This window comes from Ahaetulla prasina, chromosome 1 (assembly GCF_028640845.1).
Source record: "Ahaetulla prasina isolate Xishuangbanna chromosome 1, ASM2864084v1, whole genome shotgun sequence".
NCBI classification, from domain to species: domain Eukaryota; kingdom Metazoa; phylum Chordata; class Lepidosauria; order Squamata; family Colubridae; genus Ahaetulla; species Ahaetulla prasina.
In genome coordinates this window covers 166,186,180-166,198,835 of record NC_080539.1, presented here as the reverse complement: position 1 = coordinate 166,198,835, position 12,656 = coordinate 166,186,180, and the positions used below count along the sequence as shown (strand labels likewise).

The following is a 12,656-nucleotide window of genomic DNA, read 5'->3' as shown; positions in this document are numbered from 1 at the left end:
CCTCAGGTAGTCTGCACAAACCACCCTCACCCTATGCTGCAGAGCAGCCATGGGGGCAGAAATCACGGGAGGTTAAGGAGAAATCTACTGTTGTAGGGAGTGGGGATCTCCAGTCCTTGCACAACTTGTAAAGGCAGCCGTCAGAACTGCTGGAGCTGCTTCCAGGTGGACCCTGGGAGAACTCGGAACTCTCAGCAGCTAAAGGGGAAGAAGAAAACTCTGGGCACATTGAGAACAGGCACACTCCTGTTGCTGGAAGAAGGGCTGCTTCTCCTGCAGTCCTCCCCTCGTCCTTGCGCCTTCCCTTGCATTCCTGCTTCCTCAGCCACCTTCTCCTCCCAAACGGTCTTCGTGCCCACAGGGGCTCCATCCGCAGTTGAGGATGGCTCCCCCCATTACTCTCTTAAACTGAACTGCACTGAGCAGCTGGAGGGGGCGGTGTGAAGGAGAAATGTCTCAGCTCCCCACAGCTGCTTGGCGTTTTAACTACCCAAAATGGATCAGTACTGCCTCAGCAATGGCAGGCTGCTTTCTCCCAGGATCATTTATCAACAAGTCAGAAAAGCAGTGCAGTTCAGTTTAAGAGAGTGGGCGGGGGGGACCAACTTTGACCGTCTTCCAGCACTAGGAGTGTGTGTCTTCTCAATGTGCCCAGAATTTTCTTCTTCCCCTTTAGCCACCAAGGAAGAGAAGGGTGCACAGTTCTGTGAATTGCTTTGGGGAATTGAGGAGGAAAATGCCGGAAAACGCAATGCATGGAGGCAATGCTCTTTTTCCTCCCCGATTTCCCGAAGCAATTTGCAGAGCCTCGCGCCATTCTCCTCCTTTTCTGCAGTCTCACTTTCTCTTTCCTCCTGGCCAGATCCGTTTCCCGGGCCAGGAGCAGAAGATGACAGCCCTCAGCCTGTGTCATCTGGAGAAGGGGCAGACTGCTTCACAAGAGCATTGCCTCCATGCATTGCATTTTCCTCCCCGATGTAATTCGCAGAGCCGTGTGTCCTCATGTAAATGTGGCGGTGGTGGTTTTCAGCCAGCTCCAAGTGGCACCCTAATCATTTCAGCTGCCTATCTCCCAGCGGATGTGGAGACCGAAAATGTGATGCCCATTTTTGGCAATGTGAGGATTCCTCACCACCTGAAACCACCAGAAAATGCGACGTATGGAGGCCAACAACTACCGAAGGGTGGGGGCCAGTGGGTGCATGGGGTTACATTCGGACTATAAGATGCAGCCAGATTTTCATCCTCTTTTTGGTGGTAAAAAGGTGTGTCTTCTAATCCGAAAAATACAGTATATGTCTAGCTGGGAACCAGAGAGCTGCTTTAAACATTATCAAAGGAAACTTTTTCATTATTTTTTTCTGATTGCATTTTTCTGTACCGGCACAACAAGCCACGTGGCATCTGGCTGCAAGCAGCCACATAAGAAGTCAGGCAACAGAGCGACAGGTGTCAGGCCATGGGAGGCCTGGCTGCAGTGGTCCTAAGGTAAGCGGGTAAGACATCCCCCGAAAATAAGATCTAGTGCTTAATTTGGGTCTCAAAAAAAAATAAGACCGGGTCTTATTTTTGGGGAAACATGGTACCAAAACTGAACCCAATTATTTATTATAAAAACCATATCTTTATTTATAACTAGAATACTCTGTGATATAGACTCTTAATTTATGTTATACAAAGAGGTTTTAGTACATCATAGTTTTCCTACAGAAATGACAATCATCTTATTTGATAACAAGCCTTTAGAACAAAATTCAAGGACTCCCTACTAGAACGACTTGCAATGCAAATATTAACATTTCGGAGTTTTAACAGCTGTGTGCACATGCACTGCAACCAAGTGATTGCATTTTGAATTGCTCTGTGTGGTTCAATCCAATACTAAGCATGCCAATCTCAAACATTAATTGGGCAAGGGCACTGATCTAACAAAAAGCAGCTCCTGAAGCGCTGTTTCTGATTTGACAGGAACCATCTATTCCTAGAAATAGTAAGGAATGATTCCAACTCCATTCAATGAAGGTACGTGGGTGAATGTTTGCCATACAGCATTAAGTACTATTCCCTGACCAAATTTGCCAGGACAAATGAATCCTGACTTAAGTCTTGGCCAGCATAAGACAGCTCTTGGGAGCTTTGCTTCTTTTCACCTGGCTAAGAACATCATTTAAAGCAGATCAATTTGGCTGCTGGTTCAAAAGGGATTTCTAGCTTTAGCTGCTTGAAAGTTAGAATCCATGTTGTTATCTTGGGCTCCAAAATATGCATTTGATCAAAGAATTATATCTCCCTTTAAAAAATGGTGGGCAATTTATGATTCACAGGGCCCCACAGAAACCTTAGATCACACGGTCAACATCTGGCAGCAAAATGTCAAATTTTCAGCAGTGCCATTCTCTCTTTTACATCCATCTTATTCTATAGGCTGAGAATGGAAGCCTTTAGCTCCCATTCCCATTCTCAACCCCTCTCCAAATTACAGTCATGACGCTTCAGGAGATATTCTTTATAGACTTCTGTGGTCTTAAAAAATGGGAAATATAATTTTGGCCCTCAAACATTTGGGATGGGGGGGGGGAAGCAACAAAAACACTTTTGATACTTGTAGACTTTAGTCAAGAAGTGTCATGTGGGGTGAGTAGGGCAAGGCTTATGTACTAAAAGAGTTAAATCTCAGAGTTATTGAAAAACAAGATCAGCACAAATCGAGCTATTGTTAAAAAAAAGGAGAGAAGATAACGGATCTAGCTTGTAAAAGCAATCCATTAGATTGGGTGGAAAGAAAAAAAACAAAAACAAAAACAAAAACAAAACAAAACAAAACAAAAAAACCAAGAGCACACCTATACATTTGAAGATGTACATGTAAGCTCTTGTGAGGTATTGAATCGAAGTTCTTGATTTAGGGTAATAGGTGAAATTCCTTGGTAGGGATTCTAACTTTCTTCAGGAAACATTACTTAGGTTCTTAAATAATTGTTTCTGAACTTGTCTAAGAGTGGTTCATTTCTTCCTGTGGTATGAAGCCTGGCAGCTTCAGCAACTGAACATAAGTATGTTCTTATACACATTTTCTCATATTCCCATAAAATTTAGATCCTCACAACAGACCATATGCTAAGCACTTCCTTTGTACCTGCATTTGCATGTACTGTAAGTTTCTCCATCCATTTTCTCTTTTTTTAAATCATCTCTCCCCCTTATTAACACCACAGGAACTGATCACAAGAGAAAGAATCACTGCAATACGGAATGTGCATACATGAATGCATGCACGCACACATATATGATTTATGTTATCTCCATCCTGTATGCAGGTTTGCAACCCAGCTGAAAGATTCACATACTGTAATCTGCTTGCTCCAGAGGCCGCTGAAGCCCTGCCGTCTTTTCTATACCTTCCCCAAAAGAGAAGGTTGAAGACCAGTAGAAAATTCAGTGGCAACTTCTTGATGTGGGAGGGGAACACCACCAGTAGGACCATCCTGGATAGTCGTCCTCATTTAATGACCTTAATTGGAACTAGAATTTCCATTGCTAAGTGATACTTTCATTAGGCAAAACTTCATATACGCTCACACAGAGAGGGCCTTCTCAGGGTGCTGTCCGCCAAACAATGTCGGCTGGCGGCCCCCAGGGGCAGGGCCTTCTCTGTTGGAGCTCCTACGCTTTGGAACGAACTTCCGCCTGGTTTACGTCAAGTGCCTGATCTTCGGACTTTTCGCCGTGAGCTGAAAACGCACCTATTTATTCAAGCGGGACTGGCTTAGAAGTTTTACTAAATTTTAACTGGGGCTATTTATATTTTAGGGTTTTAAACTGTTTTAAATTTTGGCCATCTTGTAATATGTTTTGTTTTAGTCTTGTTTTAAAATGCATATTGTGGATTTTTATTTGGCTGTACACCACCCTGAGTCCTTCGGGAGAAGGGCGGTATAAAAATTGAATAAAATAAATAAATAAATAAATATAACTGAATCACTTAATAGACAGCAGTTGGTAGTCCTAGTAGAAATTGTTAGGCCAATACTGTGCCAAGGTTAGATGAGGACGCCCTCCCTACCACACTTGCCTCTGCTTCAATTCTACGCCGCCATTTGTCTCTCCCCATCTCTGCCCTTCTAGTCACCCTGAACTCTACTTTCTCCAGCTAATCTCCTCCTGCTACTGATGAGGCAACGCTCGGCCTGGCCCTCTGCAAAGCAGCTACTGGCCGTGTGCAAGGCCTTCCAAAATATACCAATCTCATCACATTCAGCAACCAAACTGTCAGAAAAACCCCTCGCCAAGTAAAACCTCCGAAGCACGCATCTTTCAAAGTTCTTTTACTAGGAGAGGTAAACTGGCACATCTGGAAAAATCCAAATCTGAGAGATCCAGGTTTTCCCTCAGTAAATCAAAAACCCCAAAACCACCCCGACTCCTCTGCCGATCACATGCTCCAATCGCTAACCGTCCCATCTCGAGACAGCACTCCAACCACTCCTTCTCCAGATGCAGTATCGGCCTGACCTTGGCGGGCAGGAAGAATGTTATTGTGTCTAATGGGCCCCTCTACTAAATCCCCTCTCCTACTTTTCCACACATGAGAAAGTGGCAGCACGGAAGCTTCCGGCCTAGTATGGTTTCCAAAGCTGACACAAACTTTAACTCCACATTACTGGAAAATTCTATAATTCAGGCCTATTCATTTTATCATGTTTTTTTCCCCTAAATTGACAAAATGGTTTCTCACATTCGCCATTCATTCAGTCTTGTGGGTCCAAATGGCCCAGTCACTTACCTTCATTTGTTAAATTCATTATTTTATACTAGCTCCACAAGGAAGAATTAGTAACAGTTAAAACATATGCCTTGATATAAAGTAATTAACAATTAAAACAGCCCACATGATCATTTATGTCAATTTGTTTCTTTCTGAGTATATAGGAAAAGACTGGGTGGAGAAAAACTGTGACTATATTCGAATAGTACATTGGAAAAAATATGCTTGGTAACCCCCCTTCTTTCTCTGTAACCAAGAAACCAAACCCAAACTTGACACTTATAACTCTAGGAACAGCCTCTACTCCAGCAACATCATCTAAATCATGTGACACTATAGTGTGCCTGCAGTTTGAAACAAATGCCTTCACCACTACATGCTAACCACAACTAACTTGACAAGAACAGTCTATGCAGACTAAACATTCTACTACAATTTTTGAAAAAGTTCATATTGTAATTATCACTTTTTTCCATTAAAAAGAAGCCAGAAACCACAAATATTTTCCATTTTATGTATATGTAGACAGGTGCACATTTCAGAAAGGATGGTAGCAAGAGGAAACTAGCTGAACATTCTAAGTTTATATAAAACTATCTTTTTCAGAACGTTTTGTTTTTATGTTACATTAGCCAATTATAAGATTAATTCAGAACAGCTGACAGAATAAACTGTCATGGCCATTTATATATCTTTCAGGATTATGCAAACACCATTTCCCCCATCCCTATTTCTTTACTGGTGAGATTTTAAAGCTACATTTGAACATAACTTTTTCTATAATGATTAGTGCTTGCTATTTGGGCTAGTAACGTAATGCTAAGATTACAAATTTAACCAAGTAAGCCACAAAAGCTCTTCAAGCAAAATGAATCTTTGTTTTGATCTGCAAATGGATTCCCCAAACAATGCACCCTTTTAATTGCTCTAGAATCTTCTGTGGAAAGGTTATGATCCTGTTATTCATTCAAAATATTTTTTATCCCCTTCCTGAAAAACCATTTAGGTGGTATGGTATGCAGGAATCCAAAAGTAAAATGGTAAGAAGAAAAACATCAAGGCTTGGACTTCTGTTAATAATAGCACTATGACGGAAAAATTTCTTTCATGTAAAACCCGACTTTTAGCAACTTGCTGGATAGCTTCCTTGGCAGCAATACACAAGTAGTCTGCCACGGCTTTCTAAAGCCTGGTCTTCCATCCTGAGCCCAGCAAGGTAGTCCTGTGCTGCAATCTGCTTTAGTCAAAAACAGCATTCAAACCAAAACAAGCTACTTCTTGACAACTTTTCTAAAAACAGGTATGTTCTATAGTTTGGGAGTAACACCGAGGAGACAATTTTCAGTGTGCCCAGTAAAGATTTTTATATTTGCCCCAAAGGCCAAAAAAAATAATAATAAAAAAATCATATGAGAATGATTAACAGAAAACGTTTGTGATCAATGTATGCTAAACACTTTAATAGGGAAATTAAACATTTAAGTAAATAAAAATCAAATGATACTAACAGCAACACAGGCAAAATGGCCCTCAAACTATCAAGAGTTGACTTGTGTGTGTGCGTGTGCGCGCAGGTTTTTTTCAATTGTTGAGTTAAATTTTCCATTGCATCTCTAGTGAAGATGTAGGAGAGCAAATACATTTGTGGCAATCTTGGCAGAATTTCCCAGATACTTAACTTGGCACAGCTTGATTGGGTCTGGGCTTGGATTGGACTTAAAAGTTCACAGACTTAGTATGGCTAATAAAGATTCTGTGTTGCATTCTAGGTACAAGATGCTAAAACAGTTAATTTTTTCTTTTGTCAACGTGAAGGTTCAATTCTTACTTTATATGCAGTTTAATTTCAATATTTCTTTCTTTTACTTTTCCCATCTTTTAAGTGACTATCTGAAAGCGCTATGGTGGCGCAGTGGTTAGAATGTAGTATTGTAGGCTACTTCTGCTGACTGCTGGCTGCCTGCAATTTGGCAGTTCCAATCTCATCAGCTCAAGGTGGGCTCAGCCTTCCATCCTTCTGAGGTTGGTAAAATGAGAACCCAAATTGTTGGGGGGCATTATGCTGACTCTGTAAAACTGCTTAGAGAGGGCTGTGAAGCAGTATGGAAGTCTAAGTGCTATTGCTGTATTTCTTTATGACAAAGCAACTAGCTGTTGCTACAATTAACTTCTATGCCTGGAGCAACTATGGCTCTTGGGCTCCCACATTATCGTCCTCTCCATTTTCTTTCTTTCTCCTTCTATGTATCTGGAACCATCCCTCTTTTTTTCCTGCTTCAGACCAGTAAAGGGGGATATGGTGTGTGGCACAGTGAGAAATCTCTGGCAATCCTCACCCCCCACCCCTTTCAGTTTCATTGCCCGAATGTGTTTTCCTTTTTTAAAGTACAACTGATGAGATGCTTCTAACTCTCTCTTCTACCAAATACTATACCCCTTTCCCTCAGTGTCAGAAATCCTGGCGATTGCCAAAGCTTGCTGGCTGAGGAATTCTGGGAGTTGAAGTCCATAATAAGTCTTAAAGCTGCCAAGATTGGAGACACCTGCCCTAGGAGATGTAGAGTTGCCTGAAGCTCTTGGGTGGTTTGAACTCATTGTCTGAACAAATGAGTTCTCCTGAGGTAGGGAAGAAATCACAGTAAGGAACAAAGGAAAAGGAACCTTTTAGAAAAAAAGAACTAACACTAAAATAGTGTTGAAATCTTGACAAAGCAGGTCAGTTAAACAGCCCTCAGGAAACCATATTCTACAGTCTCTGTGGAATGAGCAGCAACTATGGGAGATTTGTAGGTTTGCCAATCAGGCTCGGTGACAGATACTTCTACTCTGACCCATGGCCAGCACAAGTGATGAGGAGGATTTTAAAAGCATAGTTTCCAAGGCACAATTAGAGATATCAATCTGTAAAGTGGTAGGCAGGAACTGGATGGAGGATGGATGGAAATAATAATAATAACAATAATAATAATAATAATAATAATAATAATAATAATAATAATAATAATAATAATAATAATAATAATAATAAATGGATTGTCAGTTTGGATTGAAAGCTCACTTAAATTATCCTTCTTAATAAAAAAAAAGCCAATAGTATGGTCAAAATCATAAAGTGATGAATTAGCTTATGGTAAATGTGAGAAAATCTCAGGAAATGCTATATGTCTTTGATAGTGTAAAGAGTCACTGCCAAGGCAACACTAAGTATATTTTAACTGGCTATATAAAACACCTCCAGAGGGAAATGATAGCTCTAATATATCTAATACAGTTAATATAGGTAAGTGAAAGGTGTATTTCTCTAGCTTAGCATAGAGAATGTTGTCATGAAGGCATTAAAAAAAAAACCCACTCAAACTTGATTACGGAGAGAATGAGCCTCTAAGTAAATCCGCAGATCATCTAAATATGCTATCAACAACTCATCCAGAAAATCATAGCAAGCATGATTCATGTGTCTTTCAAGGACTGACAGATTGTTTACCAATCCTAAAGGCATTACTGCATACTCAAACTTTCACAGGACATTTTTATATAAACCAGACTGTAAGCTTTTCTGAAATACTCCATAGTAAAAAAATAATACTTTCTACGAGTTCAGAAATTTGGAGAAAGTGGTAATAACCTCCATGGATTACCTGAAGGAAGCATTACTTCTTGTCAAGAAAAGGTGAGCGCATAAGCAAGGAAATCAGAAGGAGAGATAAAGCCTTCCTTTCCTGTAAAATCTTCTTAATATCTTGATAACAATTGTATCAACAATTTGGGCTCCAGGAAGGAATAAGATTGAAACCATCATGGTCCCAATAAATATGGTTTGAGTGGTAGACAGCCCATTCTTAGGACAACCAGCAAATATAAGTTGTTGTAGGAGTGCCTGATGTTAGCCAACAGTGAGATGGAAAAATTGTGTATAATATCTGATAGGAACTGAGCATAGATGCCAATCTTCAGTGTTTCAACTGTAATAAGAAGGTTGACATAGTAAATTGGAAGCATGGTCATGTGACTGGCCAGAATTGTTAAAGTATGAGAGCTAGTTATCACATCGTAAAAGTCTAGTAGCCACTTCACACAGCCAACAGGCGCAGTCTGTCTTACCTCCATTAAAAAGCACAAACCTTATCCCCCTCTACACAGGAACTATGTAAAGAAAAATAGCGCAATCTTCCTTTCTTAATCGGAGTGTGTAAGTTTCTCTTTTGAAAGTAGAATAACTTGCATGGAATTCATCTGCTGTTTCTGTAATTTCATTCTTAATAAATCTTGCTGTTCAGAACTCAAGAGAAATATGTTCTTGGGAATAATTGCTTTCAGGCAAGGCTTGCCAGAACGAACATTTAGACCTGTAGTTGTACTCTGGTACTAGTCTGAGTAGGCAGTGCAACTAGAATGACTTGATGTCAATGTATTCTTTCTGAGTTTGGGCTCCGCTTGGCTTCTAGTTGCCCTAGGCAGAGAGACCACTCCCAACAATCCAGCTCTAAAGCATTTAAGGAATCTACTGGTGAAATTCACATTCCCTGAAATATGTCAGATAAGGGGAATCTGACTGCTGTCCCAGCAATCGAAGAGAAGGGGAATTAGCAAGGCACCCTTGGGCAGAAGGGCCAGGCTCTCCTTAGTGTAAACACTGGCCTCATATGTAAGGCTGAAATTACTCTCTAGCAGTGAAGTGCAACTCTGCTTGCTTCTAGTTGCAGTGGGTGGGGGAAGAAAAAGAAAGGAAAAGGAACCGTGCTGCCTTTCCTTCCCAACTTGCAGTTTTATAAATATTTGAAAAATGCATATGGAAAAGAAAATCAAATTCATTTTCAAAAAATGCAGATGTATCATGGCTTTAAAGACAATTAAATGCATTCCATGCAAGAGAGTATGGGTATACACATTGCAAAGTGGAACCATTTTAAATAAAAAAAGTATTGCATTGTGTTTCAAGTTTGAAACCCATTTTTCAAATTCGGAACAGTTCTTCTGCGTTCCGAAACAAGCTGTTTAAATCATTTTGAATGACTCCCAAATTCGAAACAGAACCGTTCTGAAGTTGAAATACTTCCCAAGTGACCAATCCCTTAAGACAGAATTTTGAATTCAGGACATGCATTTTGAGTGTAAGATAAACATCAAATGGCGCGTACTCGGTATTGAATTTAAAATATTTTGCGCAGCCCTACCAGACAGCTAATAATACAGAGAGGAAAAAATAGAGAAGGCCAAAGAAAAGAAAAGTAAGAAGTTTAAAGACGGATAGCGGGGATGAATCTGGGGAACATCAAGCAGCAGCAGGTCAGGAAAAATGTTTAATAAAAAATTATAGACTGAGAAGGAAATGGATCATTAAGAAAGTACTGAAAATAAAAGAAATGGCTCTTGTTCCAAGTGATGGAAAGAGCACCAGGGTGGGGGAAAGAAAATTACGAGTCAAATATTGCAACAGTGAATTAGCTAGCTTATATACAATAGGGAGAAAAAAGATAAACAAGGCAAGAAGATAGCATGAAGAGACCTAAAAGTCAGAATCAAAAGCTAACAACCATCATGAAAAGCCAGCACACAGGCAGAGAGAATGAATCACTAGCATAGCTTTCATCCAATTATCATTCTTAAACAATTGGCTGAATATTACAGAAAGTCAATAAAAACAAGTTTCTCTTCAGTTCATTCTCTCTTTTTGAAGCATCATTGAAGGAGTGACAACAATATGAATGATAAACTGATTATTTCAGGGGACATAGAAAAGCCAGTTACTTAAAATCAATTCAACAAATGTAATCAAAGAATGTCAAATTGCCCTGACTGATTTGATTAACATGCCATCAAGTCAGTGTTGAACCACACAGATATTCTCCAAGATGATCTGTCCCTAATCATCTGTCCTTCAGGTCTTTTAATGATGGTTTTAGGATGGTTGACTCCCAAAAGCAGAAATTGTCTATCATTACAATATCCTCACTGATAATTCTATGCTTGGATGTTGTGCCTATTATGATTAGTTTGGTCTTCTTTCTGTTTAACGTGAGTCCCATTTTTACTGTACTTCTTGGTACTATTGTTATGGTTCATTGCACAGCCAGCCAGATGTTCAGACTGCATTTGGCGTTTTTATCCACGTATCGAGTCCTTTCCAAGAACTTACGATAGGCAGATGTGGATGTTGATGGTATTAGAGACATTGTCGGAGGATGTAAGATGTTCTGAGGTAAGTCGCTTTTTACAACTGACCGATGGTGAATTTATCAGTGCTGAAGTACTTCAAGTGTACTCAGAACAACTGGTGCTCCAGTTGTTTTAAGATTGCATCCAAGGTACCAATTTATCTGAAATGGTATAGGATTTTCTGCTTGAGCAGGGATTAGACTAGGAGACTCCAAGGACCCTTCCAATCCCATTGTTGTTGTTGTTGTTGTTATCATCATCATCATCATCATCATCATCTCTTTTATTCACTAAACATGAAACTCAGTCAACTGAACATTAAAAAATGTGTCACAAATACCCCTGACACATGCTAATGGTTGTTACAGGTTGCTGCCAGCATCCCTTTGGGGTATGCTCCAAGGGCTCCTATTACCATTGGTACAACCATTGATGTCTTCCTCCACAATTGCTCAACTTCAATTTGCAGATTGCAATATTTCATTATTTTCCCCAGCTGTTTCTCTTCAATTCGTGCATCACCTGGTATTGCAATATCAATGAACCAGATTTTTTCTTTTCAACAATAGTGATGTCAGGTGTGCTGTGTGCCAGATGTTTATTTGTTTGGATTCGAAAGTTCCACAAGATCTTGACCTGTTCATTTTCAAAAACTTTCTCAACTTGAACGTTCCCAGTAATTTTTGCTGCATTCCAACCAAAACTTCTGGCAAAATTTCTAATGTATAATTTTGGCAACTCAATCGTGACATTATAGATAATCAGTCTGTGAGACTTTGCTGCAGTCATTGATAATATATCCACTGTTTCAACTTTCTCATTGTATAAGCAACATTTGCTGTTGTTATTGGCGTGTTGAATTTTTGTTTTCACAGAATTAGTCTGCAAAGCTTGTTTGTTCTTGAGCAGTCAAATTATTATCATCATTATTATTAATCATCAGAGTCAGACAGTTGTTCAGACTGGGTTTGGCATTTTTGCTACCTCTCGAGTCCTTACCAAGGACATGAGATAGACAAATTTGGAGGTTTGATGGTGTTACAGATATCATCGCAGGATGGAAGCTATTCCAAGTAAAGCCACCTTCTGCAATTGACTGATTGTGAATTTGTCAATACCTATGGTGATCAAGTGGTGCTCCAGTTGTTTTGGGATTGCACTCAAAGTGCCTATTACTATTGGTACTGCCCTGGCTTGCCTTTGCCACAGTTGTTCTATTTCTGTTTCTTTGTATTTTATTATCTTTTCTTTCTCTTCTCTTCTACCATCTCCAGGCACTGCCACATCCACTATTCAGACTTTTTTTGTCTTTCTTATCAACAATTGTTAAGTCCAGGGTGTCATGTGGCAGGTGCCTGTCTGTTTGAATTCTAAAGTCCCAGAACAATTTAACTTCTTCATTTTCTATGACTTACTCTATTTTATGGTCCCACCAGTTCTTGCTTACAGGCAAATGGTATTTTTGCAGATCTTCCAATGCATCTTTGTTGCTACTTGTCATGCCACTGCCTGTAGTCAATCTGTGTGATCATCTTGCAACAGTTTACCAGGTGCTCCACTGTTTCTTCAGCTTCTTTCCATAGGCAGCAATCACTGTCTGTTGTTGTTGTTGTTGTTATTATTATCATAATAGATTTAATCTTCAATTTGATTCACAGTCTGGTAAAAACTTAACAGTTGTTGTTGTTTTTATTATTATTAGTCACCCACAGCTCACAGTTTGAGACAACTCTAT

General features: G+C 39.8%; 1 protein-coding gene across 7 annotated transcripts in view; it reads right to left on the bottom strand.

The window, feature by feature from the left end:
• Window positions 1-12,656, bottom strand: part of FBXW11 (F-box and WD repeat domain containing 11) — an 81,867-nt gene that overhangs the window by 19,071 nt on the left and 50,140 nt on the right. The gene's annotated exons all lie outside the window — the stretch shown is intronic.